Source organism: Mustela erminea, chromosome 2 (genome assembly GCF_009829155.1).
Source record: "Mustela erminea isolate mMusErm1 chromosome 2, mMusErm1.Pri, whole genome shotgun sequence".
NCBI lineage: Eukaryota > Metazoa > Chordata > Mammalia > Carnivora > Mustelidae > Mustela > Mustela erminea.
The window spans coordinates 134,796,278-134,818,587 of NC_045615.1; the positions used below are offsets into that span (position 1 = coordinate 134,796,278).

Below are 22,310 nucleotides of genomic sequence, written 5' to 3' on the forward strand. Positions count from 1 at the left end.
CAGCAGGGAGCCTGCTTCCCCCTCTCTGCCTGCCTCTCTGCCTACTTGTGATCTCTCTCTCTCTGTCAAATAAATAAATAAAATCTTTAAAGAAATTATTGGCAATATTTCTTTTGTAACTGATAAAACTAATTGTACCATATAATGAAATGCTTAATCTTCATACACAGATTTTCAAAGAGAATTTAAACTTCGTGATAATTAAATAAGTTCTAAGTAATTTCTATGAATATAGGGACCTTGGAGGTCTTATCCACAGGTGTATCCTCAGTGTCCAGCATAGAATCTGGAACATAGAACTTGGCAGTCTTTGTTGTATTTTATTTTTAAAATGGAAGGTGCTATGCTACAGTTATACACAAGAGGGCATGATTGAACCTGATATAGAATGGGATGTGCTGCTAGCACAGCATTTTGTTACTGTGGTTTTGTTTTTAACCAATTGTTCTTTATAGCTAGTAGTTTATTCAGGCTGATCTTCTATAGCATAGCCATAACAAACAATAGAGACTATTGTAAAAATCCATTAAACTGAAATTTACTATAATATACAACTTAATACCCACTTTCATTTATAATATTTATAAGTTTTATCAAAGAATGGGAAAAGAAAAACATAAAATAGAGTGATGTAAAGTTTTAGGATTTTTTTTTTTAATAGTAACAACTCTTCCACAAGAACTGGAACTCTTTCTCAGATTATTGCCACAGGAATTGGGCTTTTATTTGGTTAGCATATTCCTTAAATTTGATTTTTCTCCATTTTTGATGGGTAAACTGAAGCAAATTAGTGTAAGAAAATTAAACTTGATAAAGCAAATTTATTCTTCAGAATAAAAATAAGGGTTAAAAAACAAAGGGTAGAAATGAAAGTGGCTACCAATATTTCATATATGGGGAGAAAGAGGGAGGTCTACAGACCATTCCAGATTCTTGGTAGGTGGCTGTGCTGGTTGTGCACTAATCCAAGGCGTGGATACTTCCTGGCAGTTGTATGTTATAATGTATCATCATTATAGATCATTCTTATTCCTTTATGTTTTAGCTCTTTCCCTATGGGCTCACGTTGCCCTCATAAAAATAAACAGCATAACAAATAGTTTAAAAATATTTTTCTATAACCTCCCGTGTAGTTTTTCTTCCTTACCAATAGTTACTGTGACATATTTTTTGCTAAAATTGATAGGTGTTCTTTATCTTATTTGATTTCTGGGAAGCATTTAGTACCACTGACCTCTCGTCCATCTTAAAATATTGCTCTCTCCTGCCTTTTTTTTTTTTTTTTTTAGAGAGAGAGGGAGAGAGAGTGGGGTAGAGCCAGAGGGAGCAGGAGACAGAGAAAGAACCTCAAGCAAGCTCCATCTCACAACACTGAGATCATGACTTGAGCCATAATCAAGAGTTGGACTCTTAACTGATTGAGCCACCCAGGCACCCCTCTCCTGCTTTCTTTGTTACTTTCATGGACTTTCCTTTTCAATCTCTCAAAAGGGCTTCTCTTTCCAAGATTCCCTCTTTGGCCCTCTTCTCCTCTCACATTGCTTTAGCTCTGTGAATGGCAATACCATCTGGACAATGGTCCACGTCAGTTGTCTAAGCAATTAGTTTGACTTCTTAGACTCCACAGCTACTCTGGTAGACACTGTGCTTGTCTCTACAACAGCCAATCTCAACATTCCTTTCACTGCTATAAGAACCTCCCTTTATTGTAGAGGGTGAGAGGGCCAGATTTCGTTTTCTCATCTTCACTCACATTTAGGCGTGGGCATTTGGCCCAATCTGGTTAATGCAACATGAGAGGAAGCCTGCATAAAGCCTTCTGGGAAAGACCATTCTCTCCTTCCTGTTATAGACACTGCTGTTTGAGGATATGATGCTCTAGGCTGTTGCTTGAGAACAATGCACAGAGAAGTCAACACAGAGTTCTGACAGGGATGTAGCAATTATACCCATCTCCATTCTTCTCATATTAGAAAGTGAACCCAAATTGTTCTCTTACTTACAGTTAAAACTATTCTAATTTTAAGTAGTAAAGAGATAACTTGAAAGCCAATTGATTTTAGTTCCAGAATATATCTTAAATCTGTCTCTTTCTTTCAGTTCCCATTCTTAATATCTCTGTTTGGGCCTTTATCATTTCTTACGTAGACTACTGCAATAGTAGTCTGGCTGGTTTATCTTCATCCACTCTTATTTTGTCTTTTCCAGTCTAGCTTTCCCTTTGGCATCAGAGGGATTTTAATTTCAAACTTGAAGTCAGATCATGTCCCTGCCCTTGTTACAGCATTTTCAATGGTTTTTCTTACATTGTCGTTATGGTTAAGTGGCCAAACAGTCCCCAAGCAGCAGCTACTACTTCAGTTGCTAGACTGACTAATTTCCCACATTTCCATAAATTTGGTTGGTAAGGAAACAATGAGTTTAAGTGGACTTAGACAGATTATTATTCATGGGACATCAAGCAACATGAGCTTATGATTGCATTGGTCCCTCTTGCCCCCCCTTCATCATCTGTGGGTGATGAAGGCTAGGTCCTAGTAGACGTTGCACATACAATGGATTTGTGTCATAGCTGAGGAACACTTAGTTTAGGAAACCAGTCTTATTAGGGGATTGCAAACTACAAGCCAATCTGTTTAATCTCTGCTTCCAAGGGAGATGTTACCTTAATTGTCTTGATAGGGAAATAAATCAGCCTTTAACCTGAAGGGAGACTTTCTTTCCAGTTTCTAAGGATAGTTTGAGTGTAAACATCCTTGAAAGGTAATCTGAGACTTGTAGAAATGCACTGGAAAATTGTTCTCAACAGTTAGGAGCTGGATTTGGGAATCAAACAAATCTGGAATTACATTTAAATGTCGATGTCTTCTAAGTCTATTTGTCTAGTCCAGAGTCTTTCCACTAAACCTCAATCTGATTCCAGCTTTCTACTTGACACGTATATGTGAATATCTAATAAGAACATCAGGTTTAGCATATCCAAATCTAAGCTCCTGGTATTTCCCAACAAACCTCTTCCTCCCAAAGACTAATGGCAGTTTATCCTTCTGGCTATCCAAGCTTCCAATCTTACTGGCATTTTTGATTCCTCTCTTTTTCTTATACCCCATATTCAGTCTATCTGCAAATCCTGTTGGATAACCTGCCATTCCTCTGTTGTTAGCACAAGGCCCTACCTTCTGATGTCTAGGCTATTGAAGACAGTGCTAACTGGCCTCCCTGCTTCGTCTCTTCAGATTGTTTTTTGCACAGGAGTCAAAGTGATCCTGTTAAAGCTTGTCCTCCTAGAATAAAAACCCAGGTTTTTGTTTGTTTTGTTTTGTTTTTGTTTTAATCAGGAGCAAATGCCAAAGACCTGACTATGAAGTACAAGAGCTGCCCCCCTCCACTATTACCATCCAGATTCCATGGTCTGCTTTTCTTCCCTTCTCACACTTGGCTTTATCAGGACTTTCCTGTCTGCTGTTTGTTCTTCCTCACGTACTTTTCCCTTCAACGTCTGCACATCTAACTCCCTCACTACCTTGAAGCAATTACTCAAATGCCACCTTCTCTCATATATTCACTGCCTACTCGACAGATACACTTGGGTGCCTAATGGGTATGTCAAATTTAACATGTTCAACATGAGGAGTTTGCTAACTATCTTAATTAAAATTTCAGTCTCACTCCCTTCTATATTACTTACATGTTTCATTTTGTTTTAGTGGGTATTTATTATGATTTACTATTACATATATATTTTTTAATTTTTATGTTTTGTATTTCCTATATTCCTTCCTAAAATATAGGTTTCTCAAAGATAGGTAATTTTATTTGTTGTCTTCACTACTGTAACCTCAAGATCTGGAACATCCCTCATACATAGTATGTGCTCAATAATAAATCCATGAAAAAAATGAATGACCTTTGGCTTTATTCCTTATTTTTCTCAGGCCTTGGAAAACTTAGCATATCTTTACATAACCCTGATCTTTCTCATCAGTTACAAGAGAAAATAGCACCATCTAATCAGTTTGTCGTGAGAGTAAAATGATATAACATGCATAAAACACGTAGTATGCATGGTGTCTAGCACATAGGAGGCTCTCTCATTTCCTAGGAATGGAAATACCTCATCACCCCCCTCCCAATTTGGGTTAGCCATGGATCCTCATAGCATTCTGTGTCTTATGTTGTACGTTAATTGTTCAGTTATTGTTTAATTCTTGTTTGTGTGTCTGTCTTGGTGTGTGGCCTATAGTAGAAACTTAGGGGGAAAAAGTGATTTAGCGGGTTACAAGTTGCTTTAAATACATCATCTCATTTGATCCTCAGAACTAACCCATACGGGAGGTAGGCTGGTAAAATCATATAAAAAACTGAGGATTACAGGGAATCATAGTACATTGCCAAATCTTACCTAGTGATTTCTTTAACATTTAGATAACAAGATCTCATACCTTTCTAAAAGGTACTGAAATGAAAACATTTTTTGAAACAGAAGCAATCTGTTTACCTATGAATATTAATATGAGTTCTGTAATTCCCAGTTCTGTTTGACTTTCATAGGCAGCTAAACACATTATTACTATCTTGGTGAAATTACATTAGAAGTGAGATAACACCTTTATTCTCCCTCTTCTCTTATGTTTCACTTACATGCCTATTATTGGAAGATCAAACACAATGCCTAGTTTTCTTAAATAGTCTGTTTTTAAGAAGAAATCAACTCATAACACAAACAGCAAATTTGTCTTCTCAAAAATAAAATACCTCATAAAAATCATTATGTGCTATTTGAGGTTTTAAAAATATATTTTGCTTCTAATTTGGTGTCTGAATGACATTAATTAAAATAGCTGTATAATTATGACTTAAATATTCATTAGGTCTTCAGTAATATCTTTCCTAGTTATTGTTTTGACAAAGCAATTTATAGAAAACATCACTATCTTATCAGATTATATTTATCATCTTACAAATAAAGACAGTTTCGGAGTACTGACAGGTGATTAAAATAGGAAAGTGTATATGTTAAAGGAGCAGTTTGGAAATTTGGGGAAGGTTGGAACAATTTTTGCACATATATTAGTTTCCTATTACTGCTGTTAAAAATTACTACAAGATTAACAGCTTAAAACAACACAGACTATTATCTTACAGGTCTGGAAGTCCAGACTCTGAAGTGGGTCTCATTGGGTTAAAACTAAGGTGTCAGCAGGGCTGCATTTCTTCTTCTTGGAGATTCCAAAGGAAAATCCATTTTCTTGTCTTTTCCAGCTTTAGAAGTTTCTTGGATTCCTTGGCTCTTGGCCCCCTTCAGTCTTCAAAGCCAGCAGAGTCTTTCTCATGACTCTGACTCCACTGCTTCCTTTTTCCCCATTTGAGGGACCCTTATGATTACATTGACCCACCTGGATTATGCAGAATAATTTATGTATTCTAATTTTGGCTGATTAGCAATCTTAAATCTATCTGCAACTGCATCTCCCCCTTGCCATATAATGTAACATATTCACAGGCCCCACAGATTAGGATATGAATATCTTTGGGGGCTTTTGCTTACCATAGTGGGTAAAGCAAAGATAGAAGACCAAAATGGTGTGATCATGCCATATAGTTACAGTTGTTTGTTTAGGTAAGGAGTTCAAGGGTGAATATATGCTACCATCTAATATTTTTCCCACGTATCAGGTCAATACATATTTTAAGAAATTCTGGTCATTTTAGGAAGTTCATGCTTTTGTAAGACTGTTTGACCCAAGTTGAACTCATCATTAGCAATTACCTTAAGTACTTGCTTTTCTGCTGGCGTGCCACTTTAATATTTTTTTAGCAAATGATTTTTCAATCAATAACATAAACCGATTGATTTGATATGAGCTTTTGCATACTTGATATCCCTTTATTGTTACTTCTTGATAGGTAGAGGGCAATTTTAATCATCTTAGTAATTTTAGCTCATATATATTGCTACCTTGTATCCCAAGGGAAAGCAATAATGTTTAAATGGGGTAGATGCCAAAATAAGTATAATTTTTGAACATTAAATTTTTTTTTTTTTTTAGAGACAGAGAGCAAGTGGGAGAGGGAGGGGTAAAGAGGGACACAGAGAGAGAGAGAGAATCTCAAGCAGGCCCATGCCCAACTGGAGCCTGACACAGGGCTCAGTCTTACAATCCCAAGATCATGACTTGAGGGGAAATCAAGAGTCTGACACTCAACCAATTGAGACACCCAGGCTCCCCTGATTTGAACATTTTTTGAATTGACAGAACATTTTCTTCAAGTGTTATATTCTTGGAAGTCTATGGACTGTTATGTGAAGCAGATAAAAACTGAACTTAAAAAAAAAAATTGAACTTTTTTGTTGGGAGAAGGAAAGTTCTAACCTCCTTCCTCTACTTCCTACTTTTGGTGACTCCATATTGAAAAAGAGTAAATTCACGTGTCCTCAGGAAATGTATAAGGATGCTGATGATAAAACAAATAAAACCTTTTTTTTAATTAAAAATGTTTTTCCCAGCTTTAGTGAGATATGACATATAACATGGTATATGTTTAAGGGATACAATGTAAGGATGTACTTATATACTGCAAAATGATTACCACATTAACATTAGCTAACACATGTATCACCTCACATAGTTATAATTTTTGTATTTGTGGTCAGAGCTTTTTAAACCTACTCTCTTAGCAACTTCAAAATATACAATAAAGTAAGACTAACTGTATTCACCATGTTGTATATCACATCCCCAGAATTTTTTCCTCTTATAACTCAAAGTTTGTACCCTTTGACCATTTTCGCCTATTTCCCTTACCCCCAACTCCCCAGCCTTGGCGACAGATGAAGATTTTAGTAGAAGGCACAGTGGAAGAAGTGACAACGATGGAGAATGATGTGGAGTGGAAATTTAGGAAACACAAAAATCATAGTGAGTTTCTGGAATTGTTTGGTATAGGAGTCATGACTCAAAGGACAAGTAAGATTTTGGAAGAGCTGAGATAATGTGGAAGAAGCGCAGGCAGACAGCAAAGAGGTGAGTGAGGGTGAAGAAACAAAAGGACAGGGTTTGTTTGTGGATAGCACATAGGTCACTTGGGACACCAACATGGGTTAAATTTAAGAGAGAATTGAGAAATATGGGTCAAGATATGAAATGGGGAAAGCTGGGGGGAAGCTTTAAATATCAGGGTAATAAAAACTGTGTTGCATTCATTCCTAGTCAACTTGCACTAAACGTAAGAGTCAGGAATTAGAAGTAGATTGTATTAAAAAAGCGAACCTTAGTTATAAAACTAGTTGATAGTATGATAGTTTCCTTTGAGCTAAGCAAAGAAAGCATGTTTATGAACCAGGACCAGTACTGTGACTTCCTTTCTGTCCTGCAGTAGTGTGTCCTAGTTCATGACAATGAATGCTCTCAGTCATTTTCCCTGACCCCAAAGACTTTCTCTCTCACAACGCACTCTGCTCTTTTCTATAATAGCACATGTGAAATTTTCCTATTCCTAGAGGGGCCTTTCACTTGATTTAAACAGTAGAACTCAGTGAATATAAAGCCTATTTATATAGCATCCTTGACAATGGTTTCATTTTGGTGAATTCCCACGTGAAGGTTGATTTGGCAGATGTGAATGGACTTTATATTGCCTCAGACCTCAAAGGAAATCATGGCTTGTTTTCACACATTCTGTCACTGTTTGCTATAAAAGTTCAGTAGATTACACTGCTACATCATATGACATGTAGTTTTCAATCACAACTTTTTTAAAAAATTGAGTCTTCTGTTGAATATTCTACCATGGATCCTTCAGTTGTTATCATTCTGTTGTCTGTATAGATTTGTCTTCCAGACTACTGGAAACATGCATGGAAATTGTATTCACTTTCTGGGGAAAACCAGTGAGGGGTTCTACTGGCTTCATCTATGCAAATAACAACATTATCATCTCAGTTTCTTTTTTTTAATTAACGTATAATGTATTATTTGTTTTAGGGGTACAGGTCTGTGATTCCTCCGTCCTACACAGTTCACAGGACTCACCATAGCACATACCCTCACACATACCCTCACACCCTCCCATCTCAGTTTCTTAGGCAAGAAACCAGGGAGTCATTCTTGATGTTTTCTTTTCCTCTGTCTCATCAATTCTATTTCAAAAAATGCTGACAATTACCTACTATTTTCTGTATCTACACCCTTTACAGTGTGACTTTGCAACTCCTCCTATCAAGAGATGGATTAGAAAAAAAAAAAAAAAAAAAAAAAAAAAGAGAGAGAAATGGGTTAGCTTCTCCTCTCCCTGAATCTGAGTAAGTATTATGACATTAATATATATGTATATATATATATGTGTGTGTGTGTGTGTGTGTGTGTGTCTTTATTACATAATATATGTAATAATATGTATTTTCTCTTGTTCCAAATATTTATACATTAAGCAGAGAAGGTTTTTTTTTTTTAAGTATCAAGTATAATAGCCATATTTGCAAATCTGTAGTTCCAGGGTCATCCCAATTTCCCTTTATCTTTAGCCCAATTAATCTTCTTTTAACCTAACAACTTTATTGGGATACAATTCACATACTACAAAATTCAACCACTAAAAATGTACAATTCAGTAATTTTTAGTATATTCACAAAGCCATGTAACTATCATTACAACCAATTTTAGAACATTTTCATCACCCCTGAAAGAAACTCCGTACCCATGAAGAGTCCCTCCCCATAGCCCTCCAACCCCTAGACCTTAGGCAACCACTAATCTATCTTGTAACTTCATAGCTTTGTCTATTCTGGACATTGCATATAAATGGAGACATATAGCTTGTGGTCTGTTGTCAGGCTTCTTTAATTTGGCATATACTGTTTTCAAGGTTATCCATGATATCTTATATTTTGTTATTTTTTATTGCCAAACAGTATTCTATTGTATAGATATATTGCTTTTTATTTATCTGTTCATCAGTTGGTAGACATTTGAGTGTTTCCACTTTTTGGCATTATGAAAAATCCCATGAACATCTATATACAAGTCTGCATGGACATATGCATTTATGCCTTAAGTTATGCATAGGAGTAAAATTACTGAATCATATGGGAACTCTATGTTTAACTTTGAGGAGCTTCCAAAGTTTTCTAGAGTGGTTTGCCATTTTAGATTCCCACCCCAGCAGTGTATGAGGATTCCACTTTCTCTGCATCCTCACTAACACGTGTTATTATCTGTCTTGTTTATTAGAACCATCCCAATGGGTTTCAAGTGGTATCTCTTGATGGTTTTGGTTTGCATTTTCCTTATGGTTAATGATACTGGCATCTTTTCATGTTTTACTGGCTATTTGTATATCTTCTTGGAGAAATGTCTTTTAACTTATTTTGATTGATAGATGTTGGAGCTATTTCCAACCGTAGGCATCAAGCAATCTTGCAGACTTCTGCTATTCCTACCAACACCTCTCTTCTACCATCTTGAGAACAGGCCTGGGCTAGCCACTGTGGGCAAAGGACCACAAAGTGAAGCTGAATCACCTGATTCATCCCAGCTGAGGCCCTAGATATATGAACCCAGCCAAGATCAGCATATCTATCTTAACAACATTCCTACCAATTGACGTAGACACATGAGCTAAACTTTCTGGCCCTAGCTAATCCATAAATTTAGGATTTAAGTAAATGCTTCTTATTTTAAGCCACTAAATGTGGGGGTGGTTAATTATGCAGAAAAAGTGAACTTTTACTGCATAAAGCCTCCTTTATTTAGACAGTCTCTGAGTTATCATAGCGCTACTTCTTTAATATAATTTCTCTGCATTTCTTTTTCTCCTTTATTGCCTTCTATCTCAATTTTAATCCTGTATCCTTCTACTATTAGAATAGTTATATTATTCTTCCACTTAAAACCCTTTGATGGCTCTACATTTTCAATTTAATATAATACACACTGCTGAAGGGAATCAGCCTGATGGCCAAGAGCCCGTCAGACTTCCTGGCTCTTCGACTTTCTAGCTATGTGACCTTGGGCCCAGTACTAAACCGTTCTGTGCTTCGGTGGAATAAATGGAATGGAATGGAATAAAACTATTACCAAACTGATGTTTTTTGTGAGAATCAAATGAGATTATACAAGTAGAGTCTAGAATAGAATCTGGCACATCAGAAATGCTCAATATATGTACTACAGGGTTTACTCCTTAGGACGAACTGGCTCTCTTATTCTCTCTCTCTGAAGTCATATTTCACTGTGACTTTATGCCAGCCAAAGCCCTCAGCTTTTCTAGTATGTACCATATTGTTTAAAGTCTCCATATATTTGTTTCATATTGCTTCAGTTTTTCAATACCTAGTCCCTGCCTCTCTTGCTTCCTCTTGCTGCCTCTCTGCTTCCAGTCCCCCCACTCTGCCCATATGACTACTTCTCTTCCAATACTTTCCTTAAGCAGTGCCATCTTAGGAAAGTCTTTTCTAGGCTCCACTGAAATAATCAGTCATGCCCTGATTTATGCCCCAATAGTATCCTGCCCATACTTCTTGCATGGCATGTATTGACTTATGCACTCCAGACTGTTGGTTTCTTTTGGGAAGAAACTGTGTCCTCTTTGTTCTTATTTCTCCATTATCTAACAATTTTTTTAAAAGATTTTATTTAATTGTTTGATAGAGATTACAAGTAGTCAGAGAGGCAGGCAGGGAGAGAGGAGGAAGCAGGCTCCTTGCTGAGCAGAGAGCCCCAATGTGGGGCTTGATCCCAGGACCCTGAGATCATGACCTGAGCTGAAGGCAGAGGCTTAACCCACTAAGCCACCCAGGAGCTCCATAACAATGTTTGACATACATTTTGAACTTCATAAAAGCTAATTATGAATTTAGGACATTATAAAGAGACAAAGGAAGTAACTGAGAAGAAACTGATCAGGCTCTAATTTTCTGTTTCCCAAATGCTAAAGCCATGGCTGCTGTTGGAGTGATTGCAGATAACTATAGGCAAAGAGGCCAGTGGGGTTGGGGTGAATGGAGGCAAGAGGGTGGAGGAAGGGCTCATGTGAGTCACACTATAGATCTATATAGTTCCTGAAGAACTTGGAAGGTAATAATATTACTAAAACTCCAGGAAAAAGTTGAAGCTCAGGAGCATGGCAACACTGAGGGCATGTAGAAATTCCCCAGTTTGGTCAGAATAGAAGGGTTTCTGCCACTGTAGTGGCTATGAATGACTATAAACACAATTTAAAATTTAGGACTTTTGACAAAAAAAATAGTTTTCAAGTTGCATAAGCTATGTGCTGACTTCATGCTTATTATATATTTTTGCTAATATGTTCTCTTCTTATAAACTTGATGTTCCTAATGCTGAAAGAAGAAATGGAATGCATATATTCTGTAAGACAGTATCAGGAATATTGGGATGGGAAATATTAGATGAAGGTAGTCTTTCATGCATTTATTGACCCAAGGTTGTGATTTCTGATGATTGAAAAAAGCACTCCAGGGACGCCTGCGTGCTCAGTCTGTTAAGCATCTGCCCTCAGCTCAGGTCATGATCTCAGGGTCCTGGGATGGAGCCCCGTATCTGACTCCCTGCTCAGAGGGGAGTCTGCTTCTCCCTCTCCCTTTGCCCCTCCCCCAGCTCATTCTCTCTCAAAAATAAATAAATATAATCTTTTAAAAAATTTAAAAAAAATAAGAAATTAAAAACTAAAAAAATACTCCAATAGATTCACTGTTTGTAAACCAATGGAGAGAGGTATAACTGTAGATCAATGCACAGTAACTCCCTGCAACTCCTCCCACAACTGGAAACCATCATTTACTCTCTGTCTCCGATTTTGACTACTGTAAGTGCCTCAGATAAATATAAGCATAGAATATTTGTCTTTTTGTGATTGTTTTATTTGACTTAATGTCCTCAAGTTTCATCTGTGTTGTGGCATGTTAGACTTCTCTTCCTTTCTAAGACTTGAATATATTCTATGTGTATATATAAAACATTAGCTTATCCACTCATTCATCGATACACACTCGGGTTGAGTCTGCATTTTAGCTATTGTGAATAATGCTGCTCTAAACGTGGGTATACAAATATCTCTTTGTGAATCTGCATTTGCTTCCTTTGGTTAGATACCCAGAAGTGGAACTGCTCGACCATCTGGTAATTATATTTTTAGCTTTTTGCTGTAGTTTCCACAACAGTTGTACCATTTTATATTCCCACCTACAATGTTCAGGGGTTCTAACTTCTCCACGTCCTCAGCAATACCTGTTTTTATTTGTTTGTTTGTTTGTTTTAATAGTAGCCATCTCAATGGGTGTAAACTTGTTTCTCATTGTGGTATGTATGGAGTAGAATTTCCATATGATTTTGATTTACATTCACCTAATGTTTAGTGATATTGAATATACTTTCATGTGCTTAGTGCCATTTGTGTATCTTTGGAGAAATATCTATTGCCTCTACTGATTGCCTGTGGTCTTTTTTGAATGGTTTATTTTTAATTGTTGAGTTTTAGGAGTTCTCTATTCTGGATATTAATCCCTTATCAGATATTTTCTCCTATTCTGTGGGTTCCACTTTTACTCTGTTGATCTGTATTTTGATGCAAAAATTTGAAAATTTTCACGAAGTTCAATCTATTTTGTTGTCTCTGCCTTTGGCATTATATCCAAGAAATTATTGCCAAATCGAATGCCATGTACCTTTTACCCTGTGTTTTCTTTTCTTTTTTTTTTTTTTTAAATTTCCTAAGGGTTTTATAGTTTGAGGTCTTGTGTTTACATCCATTTTGAGTTATCTTTTTGTATTAGGTAGGGGTCCAACTTCATTCTTTTGCATGTGGATATCCAGTTTCCTCAGCACCATTTGTTGAAAAGACTGCCCCTTCCTCACTGAGTGGTCTTGGCCCCTTTGTTGCACATCATTTGAGTATATATGCACGTTTATTTCTGGGCTTTCTATTTCATTGGCCTCTCAGTCTATCATTATGCCACGGCCACAATGTTTTGATTAGAGTAGCTTTGTAATAAATTTTGAAATCAAGACATATAAGTCCTTCAGCTTTGATCTAAGTGTCTCATACATTTTTGTGGTACCCTAATCCATGGGAACATTTAACAGATACCTCCGAGTAATGGTGGATTTAATGATGAAACTGCCGCTATTATGTAATGTGCTCTCATCTTGCCAAACCGAAAATAATTTCCACAGCACGAATTTCAACAAGAAAATATCAAACATTTTTCATAATATAAATTATTCCATATTCTACTTACTAGAAGCTGGTATTCTGGTAAAGAATGAGTTGATTTGTTCTCACGATGTTTTGCCCTCTTTTATATTCATTAAAATTCAGGTGATTGGTATTACAGAAAGAAAATCACTTTCAATTAGTCATGGATTCTGAGCATAAAGTTTTTCAAATGCTAGAAGATTGATCTGACAGAATTTCTTATCCATAGAAAATAGTGTGATCTCTTTATTACAGTTTTCACTTAACATTATGGTATGGATTAAAAGTCTAAGGAAATATGATAGGGGATGTTAAGGTTATATTTAGCAGTGCCATGATAAAAAGAAAAAGCGATTAGAGTCTAGCGAAGTGAATTTCAGAAGTGAGGTATATTATAAATCATCTTAGTGAAAGAAGTCTGGTGATAGGGATTCTAGTTTCATAAACCATAATTTGTTTGCTTTGAAATTTAGGAGGATAACATTTACCATCTTTTAATTTTTCTGATTACATTTTGGAATTTCAGAATTTAAGGTCTCTGAATGTTCACTGTATTAGTGAAGGTAAGGATTGCTTGCTCTGACAGAGAGAACTATCAATACTTGAGTGGCTTAAAGAAAATAAAATTTAATTTTTTTCCTCACTGCAAGATGTTGTAAGCTAGACCTGGAAGAGGTATCACTTTCACGGACATTTCATTGGTGAGACTCAGTCAGTAAGCCACACCTGTCTCCAAGGGGCACTGGGAATTAGAGTCCTGTTTAGGCAGTCATGTGAGCTTTAGCTCTCTTACTATACAGAAAAGGAAAAATAAATTTCAGGTAACTAACAGTGTCCTCCACAATCACTCAGACCAATTCTCAGCTTATCAGTGAGGGAAGGGAAGCTAGAGAGACGTGATCATTTATCACCTATGTCATCTTGGACATATAGCCTCTGCCACGGACCACCCATCTGACCTCGAATATCTAACCTCTATCACTTATTGCCTATGAGACTTTGGGCACATAATCTCTACCAGTAACTGTCTGTGTGACTTTAGACTCATGACATCTACCACATAAATACCTTTGTGACCTTTGACTTCTAATCTTTACCACTTAACACCTATGTGACCTTGGTCTATAACCTTGCTAAGCATATTTTTCTCTTCTTTACGTCATAGGATTGTGTTAGCCAACAAAATTAATATAAAGGCATTAGAGCTATGACTAGCACATCGTGCTCGATAAATGATAGCTGCTGTTGCTGCTGTTACTATCGTTGCTACTCATGTTACTGCTATTTTTGTTATCTAGTTAACAGAAAACTAGTAAACTTTTTAAAAAGATTTATTTATTTATTTGGGGGGTAAACAGAGGCAGAGAGAAAATCTCAAGCAGATTCTGCACTGAGAGCAGAACCTGACATGGGTTTGATCCCATGAACCTGAGACCATGACCTGAGCTGAAACCAGGGGTCAGATGCGTAATCAATTGGGACACCCACGCACCCCCAGACTAATAAACATTTTAATTAATCTTTCATTGATCATAGAGAGGATTGTTGTAGGGCCTCCAGGTTAGTTATTGCTAACCATGGGAAGGTTCCCAGACAAAAAGTTATAGTTGACATAATATTATCCTAGTCTCAGATTAAATAGGTGAATAATAGATTTGTATATTCTGGTTCTATTCACCAGTTATAAAATTCAATGACTTTTTACGGGGTATTGGTCCTATGGGGAAATTAGAATGTCAAAAGTGACATATTTTATTCTGAATATATTCTTAGAGCAAAATCAACCATTAATGCATTTTATTCATCCTTTTGTTATGCTAACATCTCAGGAAAACTAAGTGGCCCTAATGATAATTAGCTCAATGAATAAACCATTTAATTGGAAATAGAAGTCGCAAAGTAAAAACCCCAAGTAGTTTACCAGATTTTCCAAAACAAAATTCTGTTCATTTGTAAATGCGTCCTCACATGTGAATGACCTGTCCCTTCCCACACACAGCAAAATAACTTGGATAGTTGAATGTCCTTATAAACTAACCAAAGTAAACAAATTACTTTCAAAGTCAGAATTAGTTTTTCTGTATTTCATAGACATCAGAGCAAACATTTTGAATATTCAGCTTCCACTGATGTTAGCATGCTTTTCTCTAATTCAGTTTATGTTTTTATTACCAAGAGTTCCTTTTCAAAGTGTGTTTAGACCTCTGTTACCCCAAATGAGAGTTCATAGTTGTCGTTGACCACAGGTACAGTATGAATCCATGTTTTGATGTATATTTTAAACCTCAGCAATAATTCAAAGTTTATAGATTACAGAATATCTTTGATATTTGCAAATTATCCATTTGCATTAGTACATGTGTGTAAGCACATGCACACACACACACACACACACACACACACACAAAGGATTTAGTGGATTTCTATTATGTTGAAAATAGACCCAAAAAGGGATGAAGGTTTCTGCTGGTGATGGAAATAATGACAAAGTGAAAAGTCTTACAGAATGACTTATTAAGAAATAGAAGCTCAGGATAAATTAAAACCAGGCAGTCAAATTCAGTGGTGGGTTGGCTATATATCATGAGCAAGTCTACCACATGTTTGATATAGAAATGTAAAAATATGAATCATAATATTATTTAAGTAAGTGTTCCAGGGAGAATTCATTTTTTATAGCTTTGTAAGAGGGAAAATTTGGAGCTATTTTATGAAGTCAAAAAGGTAAGAAAAGACACTAAATACCTACATTTAGTTATTAGACATTGTGAAGGAAAGTATATGTATTATAATATTTAGGAATTAGAGGTGTCTTCATAGGCTCACCATGTATGACCATATTTATTTAGGACAGAAATAATCATTGTACTCTCTACTGATCTCTCATTCACTGAACACATACGAGTCGATTTGCTAGATACATGGATTGTGTTCTGTCTGGGTTTTGCTGAAATAATACACTAAAATGTAGCTTAATATCAGCTGTTTTTTAAAAAAAAACTTTATTCTTGTCACAGTTTAAAACTTTATGTTCAAAGTTATAGCATTTACACCAGTTTCCAAATTAATAAATTCTTAGAATATAGTGAAAATGAAAAAGTGTCACTGTATTAGAATTAATATAATGACATCATTGAATAGCAAAATAATTAGACAATGACATTCTAGTTCTCATTAGAGATATTTTATGAAAAATCAGGAGAACATCATCCAGTCTCTTTCTTTTTTATTTTAATAAAGATATGTTTACTGCACACTAACATTCCACAGTTAGTCAACATTGTTCTGAACAGCATCATTTCGCTTCTTCAGTTTGCAGATACAAGTTATGCCACTAGGGGTCGCTATTTACCCATATTTTGAGGAATCGGTTGCTTAAAGGTGAAGTGATGTAACCGGGTAACTTGTAGTGCGTGGTTTACATTTTAAAGAAACATTGCTGCAGGAAAAGTCTAAATTTAGATAGAGGTTCCTAGAGACTAAAATACCATCCTCGGTAAATTAAATGGTTCCACAGAGCCAATGATTTTTCTAGAGATTTTATTCAGAGATAACTATACCCATATATACTTTTTAGGAGTTAAAAATACTTTACCAAGGGGCACCTGGGTGGCTCAGTGGGTTAAAGCCTCTGCTTTCAGCTCAGGTCATGATCTCAGGGTCTTGGGATGGAGCCCTGCATAGGGCTTTCTGCAAGACAGGGATCCTGCGTCTCCAACAGCATCCCCCACTCTACCCCTGCCCCTGCCCTCCCCCCTCCCTTTCTGCCTACTTGTGACCTCTATTAAAAACAAAACAAAAGCTTTACCAATTTGAGGCAGTTTTGGACTGGATGCTTTCCAAGGACCCTGAGAAGACATGCTCCAAGGAAATGGACAAATGTGCCTGAGGCCTTAGGAAGAAGGGCCAGGTTCCCCTCTGGCTCCATCCATCATTGGTTAGGGACCTGCTCCAGTCTCTCTCTCTGTCTCTCTCAGCTTTTTCCTTTATAACATGAGGGTGGAAGTGTCCAAGATGTCAGTATTTCTTTCTGCTCCTGTCTTTTCAAGAATACTTGTCAGTATCTGAACACATGGACTATATATATATATGTAGTCCATGTGTTCAACGCCCTCATAATCATAGTATCTGTACTTGTAGTGGTGATCTGGCGGGGGGCGGGGGGGGGGCAAACAGCCAATACTGTAGGGTAGGTATGCTGAGCTGTGATAGGGGATGCACAGGGAATCATGGAGTACCAAGGAGACTTCAAAAAAAGCAATTCACTTTATTTGAACTAAAAAAAATAAAAATAGTTCACCAATTTCTCCCATCCTCCACTCCTATCTCTTTCAACCACCAGTCTATTTTCTGTATCTTTATAAGGTTATTTTGATTGCTGTTGTTAGATTTCACGTGAAAGAGATCATGTATTGGTCTTTCTCTGTCTGATCTATTTTATTTAGCATAATGCACTTGAGGTCCATCCATGCTGTCACAAAATGTCAAAATTTTAATTTTTTATGGCTGTAATAATATTCCCTTGTGTGTATGTGTGTGTGTGTGTGTATATATATATATTCACCATATTTTCTTTGTCATTCATCCATTGATGGACACATACGTTTTTTCCATATCTCAGCTATTGTAAATAATGCTGCAGTGAACATTGGTATATATATATATCTCTTTTCACATGAATGTTTCAGACTTTGTCAGCCTGAGTTAAAATGGAGTAGAGATAGAGATGAACCCAGAGATGGTAACCTGAAGAAAATTGAAAGTTATTAATAATAACATTACATTATATGTTAATATAACATAATATATTAGTATAATTATAATATAATATACAATAATATAATTAATGTCATTTTAATATATTAAAATTACATTTGCATATAATATTGGAAGATAGGCACCCCCTCCCCCATAAACCATTTTTTGGATCTAGTCATCATTTTGAATTGCATCTGGATAAAATCCAGTTACCTACTAAGACATCCTTGAACCTTTAGGTTTTTTCCTTGCTTACTCTGTTGACAAACCTAATAGATCTCTGATACCTATTGTTTGCCTAAAGTACATACCACACTCCTTTCTGTCAAAATCCCTTTGGAAGCCATGTCTTGGCATGTGCAACTAATTCTTGCCATATCTTGGGAAAACTTGTAATTCTATGCTCTTGATACAATAATTTGATGTAATAATTTCTCCTATTGAGTAGAAGTTAACCTTGTTTTAAGATCTAATAGTGTCTGTATGGAATGATACAGAATTGATATACAGAAGTATAGTGATTCAGCCTTCCTACCTAATATCCCTTATTTATGGACATTACCATGAGTTTTTGCAGCTCACTTTTTTATTTTTTTTTTAAAGATTTTATTTATTTATTTAAATGAGAGAGAGCATGAGAGGGGAGAAGGTCAGAGGGAGAAGCAGATTCCCCATGGAGCTGGGAGCCTGATGTAGGACTCAATCCAGGAATTCCAGGATCATTAACCCAAGCCAAAGGCCGTCGCTTAACCAGCTGAGCCACTCAGGCACCCCTTGAAGCTCATTTTTATCTGTCTTTAGAAAATTAGAGAGAAATATGATATCATTCGTATGGCCACACTGAAAATATTGTCTATTGTGAAATAGGTTTGTGATGCTCGTAAGTAATGTAGGGCTTGAGAGAAGATGACATCACGGAACTTGTGGTTCCATACCTGGATCTACTCTTGGGATATTAACTGTCTAGTATACTTCAATAAGTTATAACCTGTTCTTGATTATCTGTAAGTAAGTGATTAGACTAGATTATCATTATGGACTATTCTGATTTTTTTCACCATATTATTCTCTTTCCTAAGGCTATTTCCTCATAAGTTCAAAAACAGTCACCTTTCATTGTGAGCAATACTTATTAACTATCTGCTGTTTCTCAGCAACCTTTATTAAATCCTGTATTTTAAAAATGTACATTCGGCCTTTAGGATGTTCTAATGATATCATCATTGTAGAAAACCCATTTAAGTCCCTGATTCCATGAGATCATTTCTCACCATGATTTTAGCCTTTTAAATAAATCGCTAGGTAGTTCTAGTTTTGGTAATGGTAGAGTACCTAATATATGACTAACTCTCACATAGATAGCAATTATAAGTCTAGATGAGCTATAAAGTAAAACTATTTTAAGACTCTGGAAATCAACCCAAAGCAAATAAGGCAGGAAATATCTAACCCTTGAAACAGGAGAAGCCCCCTGTATGAGACTCAGCAGTCCATATATAAAATGGAGTATTATGCCTCCATCAGAAAGGATGAATACCCAACTTTTGTATCAACATAGACAGGACTGGAAGAGATCATGCTGAGTGAAATAAGTCAACAGAAAGAGTCAATTATCATATGGTTTCGCTTATTTGTGGAGCATAAGGAACAACAAGGAGGACATGGGGAGATGGAGAGCAGAAGTGAGTTCGGGGAAATTGGAGGGGGAGACAAACCATGAGAGACTATGGACTCTGAGAAACAAACCGATGGTTTTAGAAGGGAGGGGGGGTGGAAGGTTGGGAGAGCCTGGTGGTGGGTATTATGGAGGGCATGTATTGCGTGGAGCACTGGGTGTGGTGCATAAACAACAAATTCTGGAACACTGAAAAGAAATAAAAAAAGGACTCAGCAGAAATCCACAGTGCTAAAAGCTTAAGTAGTTATGGCTACAGTTCAGGATTGCTAAATCAGCTGGAAACTGAGGAAGGAAGTACCGATAAGGAAGGAGTCACAGAAGAGAAAAGCTGTAAATCTGTGTATAAACTTCTCTCATATCTTTGGATAAACCTGAACTATATATGCACAAGGCTGATTCTAAGGAATGTAGGCAAAACAACAGCTTGTAGACTGAAAATGGGAAGCAAAGATTTGAATTACTGCCTACAACATGCAGTGACAGGAATTGACATTTAAATCTTCTAACATGAGGAAGGTTTTTCATTGAAACCCCAGAAGGGCTGTGACTAAGGAATAATTCTTACTTCTTCAGAATTAAGCAATCTTTCTAAGGTGAAAGCTAAAGTTAGTCTGAAATAAACCTTTCCTAATAAAGTATAAAAGCAAACCTCCACAAGTTCAGGATAGGCACTAACCAATGTAGGTATCTGCTCATCAAGTATCAGCACTCTTTTGAGGAAGATTCCAGAATCCAGAGTTTTACTATGATCCATAGTGCACAGTATACATTGAAATTGACTGCACACATGAACCAAAAATATGGCCCATAGTCAAAAGACAAATAGTCCTTAAGATGATTCAGTAGGTAGAATTGGAAGACAAGGACTTTATTTATTTTTTACTTTTTATTTTACTTATTTATTTATCAAAAGTATTATTTTTATTGAGGAGTTACTGAGAGATATACATCCTGCCTAAACGTGTATTATCATGATTCTACATAAATAGGACTAAGGAAAAACCATCTATTACATAACTCAACAGCAACATATATGTCACTGCAATCATTGCAAACTTGTACTTTATTATTATATATTTTTTTCATTTCTTTTCAGTGTACCAGAATTCATTGTTTATGCACCACCCCCAGTGCTCCATGCCCTCCTTAATAACCACCACCAGGCTCACCCAACTTCCCACCCCTCACCCCTTCAAAACCATCAGATTGTTTTTCAGAGTCCATAGTCTCTCATGGTTTGTCTCCCCCTCCAATTTCTCTCAATTCCCTTCTCCTCTCCATCTCCCCATGTCCTCTGTGTTATTTCTTATGCTCCACAAATAAGTGAAACCATATAATAATTGACTCTCTGTGCTTGACTTATTTCACTTAGTATAATCTCTTCCAGTCCCGTCCATGTTGATACAAAAGTTGGATATTCATCCTTTCTAATGGAGGCATAATACTCCATAGTGTATATGGACCACATCTTCCTTATCCATTCATCTGTTGAAGGGCATCTTGGTTCTTTCCACAGTTTGGTGACTGTGGCCATTGCTGCTATGAACATTGGGGTACAGATGGCCCTTCTTTTCACTACATCTGTATCTCTGGGGTAAATACCCAGTAATGCCATTGCAGAGTCATAGGGAACCTCTATTTTTAATTTCTTAAAGAATCCATACTGTTGGTGGAAATGTAGGTTTGGTGAAGCCACTTTGGAAAACAGTATGGAGATTCTTACTTTTTTATTTTTATTTTTTTTTTATTTTTACAAGAACAAAAGTATCCACCATTTAATTGCTTGATAGGAGGAAAAAAAAATCAACAAGTTTGCAGGGATGATGTCATGACCCCAGTTCCTTACAATGTTTCATCCAAAATGTTCAACATAAAATTAAAAATGAATACATATGGAAAGAAGTAGGTAGATAAGACTCATACTTAAGAAAACAAACAAGTCATTGAAACAGAACCCAACGTGACCAAAATGTTGTAATTAGTAGAGAAATATTTTAAAGAAACTATGAACAATAGGTCTAAGGTCCTTGAGATAAGGATGATAATAATAAGAGATAAGAGTACCACCAGAAAAATTAGAAACTAGGAAAAGAATCAAATGAAGAATTTAGCATAGATTAATAAAATATCTGAAATTTTGAAATGTACTGATTGACCATAATGTTACTTTGGAGACTGTTAAGATTGTAGATGAATTTGTAGAAATTTCCCAATACAAAGAACAGAGAAAAAAGAGATTAAAAAAAAAAAAAGTAACCAATGTTTCAGTGACCTGTCATCAGGGAGTGTAGCAGGAAATCTAGCATACATGTAATTGAAGTCTCAAAAGAAAAGAAAAGAAAGAATAGGACATTAAAGTAATTACTTAAAATTTTCCAAATTTGATTAAAAAACAGGAATATCCAGTTATTCTAACTAGGATAAAAACAAAAAAGAACCATATATAGGGATATCATAATCAAATTCTTAAAAACCAAAGATGGAGAGAAAATATTAAAGACAGCCAGAGGAAAAGAGTACAATACATGACATAAAAGCGAACAATGATACAAGTAACAGATGACCATTTTTTTTAAAAAAAAATCATTAGAGATTCAATAATTTACATGTACAATAAGAAGACTGCCAGATAAAACAGGCATATATAGAATTACATATCAT

The 22,310-nt window shown here is 36.1% G+C and overlaps 1 long non-coding RNA gene across 1 annotated transcript in view; it reads left to right on the plus strand.

The window, feature by feature from the left end:
* LOC116585042 overlaps nt 1–22,310 on the plus strand; it is a 39,091-nt gene that overhangs the window by 12,428 nt on the left and 4,353 nt on the right. Inside the window, exon 2 of the long non-coding RNA XR_004283447.1 lies at nt 6,821–7,025. This is a non-coding gene — a long non-coding RNA (uncharacterized LOC116585042). The remainder of the gene's footprint in view (nt 1–6,820; nt 7,026–22,310) is intronic.